At 36.2% G+C, this 6,850-nt stretch overlaps 1 non-coding gene across 1 annotated transcript; it reads right to left on the bottom strand.

Moving 5' to 3' along the window:
* Window positions 1–6,207: 6,207 nt before the first annotated feature.
* TRNAG-UCC (transfer RNA glycine (anticodon UCC)) lies at window positions 6,208–6,280 on the bottom strand. Its single transcript has one exon. It is a non-coding gene; the product is annotated as a tRNA-Gly (tRNA).
* Window positions 6,281–6,850: the final 570 nt, after the last annotated feature.

Here is a 6,850-nt window from a genome sequence, read left to right as displayed (position 1 = left end):
CACTTTAGAAAACACACCCAAACCACAGCAAGATCCTTTTTGACCCAGCTCCTAGAGAAATGGAAATAAAAACAGAAATAAACAAATGGGACCTAATGAAACTTAAAAGCTTTTGCACAGCAAAGGAAACCATAAACAAGACCAAAAGACAACCCTCAGAATGGGAGAAAATATTTGCAAATGAAGCAACTGACAAAGGATTAATCTCCAAAATTTGCAAGCAGCTCATGCAGCTCAATAACAAAAAAAAAAAAAAAACCCAATCCAAAAATGGGCAGGAGACCTAAATAGACATTTCTCCAAAGAAGATATACAGATTGCCAATAAACACATGAAAGAATGCTCAACATCATTAATCATTAGAGAAACGCAAATCAAAACTACAATGAGATATCATCTCACACCGGTCAGAATGGCCATCATCAAAAAATCTAGAAACAATAAATGCTGGAGAGGGTGTGGAGAAAAGGGAACACTCTTGCACTGTTGGTGGGAATGTAAATTGATACAGCCACTATGGAGAACAGTATGGAGGTTCCTTAAAAAACTAAGAATAGAACTACCATACGACCCAGCAATCCCACTACTGGGCATATACCCTGAGAAAGCCATAATTGAAAAAGGGTCATGTACCAAAATGTTCATTGCAGCTCTATTTACAATAGCCAGGACATGGAAGCAACCTAAGTGTCCATCATCGGATGAATGGATAAAGAAGATGTGGCACATATATACAATGGAATATTAGCCATAAAAAGAAACGAAATTGAGTTATTTGTAGTGAGGTGGATGGACCTAGAGTCTGTCATACAGAGTGAAGTAAGTCAAAAAGCAAAAAATAAATACTGTATGCTAACACATATATATGGAATCTAAGGAAAAAAAAAAAGTCATGAAGAACCTAGTGGCAAGACGGGAATAAAGACACAGACCTACTAGAGAATGGACTTGAGGATATGGGGAGGGGGAAGGGTAAGATGTGACAAAGTGAGAGAGTGGCATGGACATATATACACTACCAAACGTAAAATAGATAGCTAGTGGGAAGCAACTGCATAGCACAGGGAGATCAGCTCTGTGCTTTGTGACCACCTAGAGGGGTGGGGTAGGGAGAGTGGGAGGGAGGGAGATGCAAGAGGGAAGAGATATGGAAACATATGTATATGTATAACTGATTCACTTTGTTATAAAGCAGAAACTAACACACCATTGTAAAGCAATTATACTCCAATAAAGATGTTAAAAAAAAAAAAGAAAACACACCCATAAAATTCTGTTCCTCTAGGAATTGGCTCACATGATTATGAAGTCTTGAGAAGTCCCAGTTGTCTCCAGCTTGGAGACAGTGGTGTAATTTACTCTAAGTCTGAAGCCCTGAGAATAAGGGGAGCCAATGGTGCAATCCTAGTTAGAGGGCAGGAGAAGATGAGATGAGATGAGATGTCCCATCTCAAAAAGTGAAATGGGAAAAAAAGGGGCAATTTTCTCCTTCCCCTGACTTTTGTTCTTTTAAAGTCCTGAATGGATTGGATGATGCCTACCCGCATTGGGAAGGGCAATCTACTTTACAGAGTCCACCAATTCAAATGTTAATCTCATCCAGAAACACCTTCAAAGACACACCCAGTAGTGTTTAATATGGAAACCCATGACTAGTCAAGTTGACACATTAAATTAACTATGACAATATTCATAGGAGATATTGTCTATAATTTTCTTGTGATGTGTTTGCTTTTGATATCAGGGTAATACTTCATAGAATGATTTACAAAGCACTATTTTCTCTTCTATATTTTGGAGGAATTTGTGAAGAATTGCCATTAATTGTTTAAATGTTTGCTAGAATTCAGGAGTAAAGTTGACTGAGTCTGGGCTTTATTTGTTGGAAGCTGGAAGTTGATTACTTGTTGTTTCTGTGAGCTTGGCAATAATGTCTCATCTTTCATTCTTGATTTTAGTAATATGAGCCTATTTTGGTCATTTTTTTCTTGGTTAGCCTATCTAGTTTTCTCAGTTTTGTTGGTTTTTCACATTATCAACTTTTGCTTTCATTGGTTTTTCTCTACCATTTTTCCATTCTCTATTTTATTAATTTTTTCTTTAATTTTCATTATTTCCTTCTGTGTGTTTTGCATTTCATTTGCTTTTCTTTTCCAGTGTATTGATATTATGGTGGAAGTTTAGCTTATTGATTTTGGATCCTTCTTCTTTTGTAATATAAGCATCTACAACTTTAAATTTCCGTCTAAGCACTGCTTTAGCTGATTTCATAAGTTTTTGCTTCATTGCATTAATCTAAAATAATTTTTAATGCAATTGAAGAAGCTACAGGACTATGGCTATGCACTTGCTCTGGTGAAACTGCCACTAGGACACATTCTAAATGTTTTTATAATGCTTTCCAAGCTTATGTTAAATAGTTTTGGACAGTCTCAATGATAGGTGATACATAATATTTTGAGGGTGAAACCACATTTGGAGATATTTCAAAAGTAATTCAGAACCAAGTAGTGAACAATGAGGGGGTAACACTATTTTTGTTTGAAAATTATTTCATATAGAGGACACTGTGAAGCAGAGTAATATAATTCTAAAGTCAATCAATGATTTAAGGTATATTTCTGTATTTCATAGATACCCTTAGAGGTCTACAAAATGAATTTGAATGAAAAGTTTTGAGAAATTCTGTACAAATATTACTACTGAAGTCAATGAAAAGAATCAATACTTTCTCTTCTTGTTCATCTAGTTAGCAATCATTTACTGAGACTATAACCACATGCAAGAAAATCTGAAGGTTCTACTGAAGGTTTTGCTGTTTTTTGAAGTCATACTATAAACATCTTATTTTATCATTAGATACTGATTTCCTCAAAGACTAATTTCCTTAAAAGATCAGAATATCAGGCATTTCATGTATATACCTCTTGAAACATGGACCAGGACTGTCCTTAAAATTTGATTCATAATAAAAGAGAAATGTAGCTCATATTCCAATTCCGTTTTAAAAGAAATCCAATTTATTTAAATGTAACAATCATCAGATAAATACTCCTTTGGACAAATAAAATTTCAATGTTTTCATCAAAAAAGTGAATAAATAAAATAAATTTAAAATTTCCTTTTGGGTTTCTTTTTTGGTAATTTAGGAGTATGCTGTTTAATTTCCACATATTTGTAACTTTCCCAATTTTCTTTGTTATTGACTTCTAATTTCATTCTATTTGGTCAGAGAACACAATTTGTATTACAGATCTTCCTTGAGTTACGGTGGAGTTATGTCCTGATAAACCCATCATGAGTTGAAAATACTGTAAGTCAAAAATGCATTTAATATATCTAACATACTGAACATCATAGCTTAACCTAGCCTACCTTAAACATGCTCAGAACACTTGCCTACTCTTGGGCAAAATTATTTAAGACGAAGCCTATTTTATAATAAAGTGTTGAATATCTCATGTAATTTCTTGAATACTGTACTGGAAGTGAAAAACAGAATGGCTGTGTGGGTACAGAACTATATGATGTTTACCCTTGTGATTGCATTGCTGACTGGGAGTTGTGGCTGATTGGGAGCCACAGCTCACTTCTGTTGCCCAGCATCACAAGAGAGTATTATATTATATATTCCTAGCCCAGGAAAAGATCAAAATTCAGAATTCAAAGTATGGTTTCTACTGAATGCATATTGCTTTTGCACCATCGGAAATTTGAAAAATCATAAGTAGTGCCATCCTAAGTTGAGGACTGCCTGCATTTCTATCTTTTAAAAATTATTAAGGTCAGTCTTATGGCCTAGAATACATCTCTTCCTGATGTATTGAAACTTCTATCGTTAGAAAATGTCCCTCTTTATCTCTAGTAACATTTTTTGTTTTTAATTTTATTTCTTCTGATATTAGTATACCACTCCAGCTTTCTTGTGGTTGCTATTTGCATGATATATATTTTTTCATCCATTTCATTTTAATCTATTTGTATCTTTGAATTAAAAGTGTTTCACCTATAGACTGCATACAGTTGGATAATTTTTTTTAACATCTTTATTGGAGTATAATTGCTTTACAGTGGTGTGTTAGTTTCTGCTTTATAACAAACTGAATCAGCTATACATATACATATATCCCCATATCTCCTCCCTCTTGTGTCTCCCTCCCACCCTCCCTATTCCACCCCTCTATGTGGACACAAAGCACTGAGCTGATCTCCCTGTGCTATGCAGCTGCTTCCCAGTAGCTATCTATTTTATTTTATTTTATTATTTTTTAAAATTTATTTATTATTTATTTTTGCTTCATTGCTGCACACGGGCTTTCTCTAGTTGCGGTGAGTAGGGGCTACTCTTCATTGCGGTGCGTGGGCTTCTCATTGTGGTGGCTTCTCTTGTTGAGGAGCACAGGCTCTAGGGACGTGGGCTTCAGTAGTTGTGGCACGTGGGCTCGGTAGTTGTGGCTCACGGGCTCTAGAGCACAGGCTCAGTAGTTGTGGTGTTCGGGCTTAGTTGCTCTGCAGCATGTGGGATCTTCCCAGGTGAGGGCTCGAACCAGTGTCCCCTGCATTGGCAGGCGGATTCTTAACCACTGCACCACCAGGGAAGTCCCTAGCTATCAATTTTACATTTGGTAGTGTATATATGTCCATGCCACTCTCTCACTTCGTCCCAGCTTACCTTTCCCCCTCCCCATGTCCTCAAGTCCATTCTCTACATCTGCGTCTTTATTCCTGTCCTGCCCCTAAGTTCTTCAGAACCATTTTTTTTTTTTTAGATTCCTATATATGTGTTAGCATATGGTATTTGTTTTTCTCTTTCCAACTTACTTCACTCTGTATGTCAGTCTCTAGGATAATGTTTTTAATCCAGTATGACAAAGTGCCTTTTCATTGGCTTGTTTAACCCATTCATATTTAATGGCATTACTGATATATTTGGATTTATGTATCATTTTACTTTTTCCCAACTTTATTGAGATATAATTGACATATAACGTGTAAGTTTAAGATGTACAATGTGATGATTTGATATAAATATATATTGTGAAATGATTATCGTATAAGGTTAGTTAACACATCCTTCACATAATTACTATTTTTGTTGTTGTTATGGTAAGAACATTTCAGATTGACTCTTTTAGCAACTTTCAAGTATACAAAACAGTATTGTTAACTATAATCACCATGTTGTACATTAGTGTTGAGAGTTTAGCTAAACTACTCCACAACATTGCTTCCTTGGTATCCATTTTGCATGGCCAAGTGGCCTGCAGGACCCTTGAATTGACACTAGCTCCTCCTGGGAACACCTGGCCTAGAAACAACCTGCAGAGTCACAAGCAAATATAAGTTCCTGATATGACTGTCCCAAAGGCCCTTGTGATAAACAGTCCCCACCATCTTCCAGAGCCTTCCCCTCGTGCACCCCTTAGAGAAAACCCTTGCAAAACTTACCAAACACCTGCTCTTTTTGGTTTGAATTGATCAATCTGGCTTTAGCCTGGGAATGCCAAAGTGCTCCACCCTCAGACTCTGTTAAAGGCATGGATCTTATGTCCTGCTGCTCTATCTCAGACTGCACTCTGCTTTGACCTCCCACATTGTCCCTTGAGGCATGCTGTGTACCTCTTCTAGGACCTGGAGTAATAAACTTCACTATTTTTGTTTTTATTTATTTATTTATTTACTTATTTTTGGCCAAGCCTCGTGGCTTGCGGGGATCTTAATTCCCGACCTGGGATCGAACCCCTGTCCCCTGCAGTGGAAGGGTGGAGTCTTAACAACTCTGTTGCCAGAGAAGTTCCAAAAACTTCTCTGTTTTAATTCCTTTTGGTCTTTTGTTGAACTGAGGTTCACCATCTGACACCCTGGGGCTCTACTTAAAAATAGATTCCCAGAACTTCTTTATCTTATAACTAAAAGTTTGTACCCTTTGACCAATATCTCCTTATTTCCCCTGCTCTTGGCAACCACCATTCCACTCTATGTTTTTATGTTTGGCTTTTTTAGATTCACATATAAATGAGATCATACAGTATTTGTCTTTCTCTGCCTGACTTCTTTCACTTAGCCAAATGCCCTCAAGTTTCATCCGTGTTGTTGCAAATGGCAGGATTTCCTTTCTTATGGATGAATAATGTTATATTACATATATATATATATCAGATTTTCTTTATTTGTCTGTTTTTTGTTTGTTTGTTTGTTTGTTTTTAGTTCCCTGACCAGGGATCGAACCTGGGCCACCTGCAGTGGAAGCACAGAGTCCTAACCACTGGACCACCAGGGAATTCCCTATCCATTCATCTGTTGATTGACACTTAGGATGTTTCCATGTCTTGGCTATTGAGGATAATGCTACTAACATGAGAGTGCAGGTATCTGTACAAGACAGTGGTTTCATTTCCTTCAGATATATACCTAGAAGTGGGATTGCTGTATCATATGGTAGTTTTATTTTTAATTTTTTGTGGAAACTTATACTGGTTTCAATGCTGACTGCACTGATTTACATTCTCACCAACAGTTGTATCATTTTACTTTTTGTTCCTTTTTGTTCCTCTACTCCTTCTTTACTGCTTTCTTTTGCATTAAAGTGAATATTTTCTGATGCTGCATTTAAATTACTTTAATAATATTGTCACTATATTTTTGGGAGTTATTTCCATTGTGGTTGTTCTGGAGCTTACTGTGTACATCATAACTCATCAGAATCATCTTAAAATTTGTACTAACTTAATTCTGCTGAGATATAGAAATGTTACTTCTATATGACTCTACTCCATTTTCCCCCATTTTGTGGTGTTAAACATATTACATTTATACATTTTTCAATCCAAACAATATATTGTTATAATCA

The sequence above is a fragment of the Eschrichtius robustus genome, chromosome X (assembly GCF_028021215.1).
Source record: "Eschrichtius robustus isolate mEscRob2 chromosome X, mEscRob2.pri, whole genome shotgun sequence".
NCBI classification, from domain to species: Eukaryota; Metazoa; Chordata; class Mammalia; order Artiodactyla; family Eschrichtiidae; genus Eschrichtius; species Eschrichtius robustus.
This window is presented reverse-complemented; position numbering and strand designations above follow the sequence as displayed.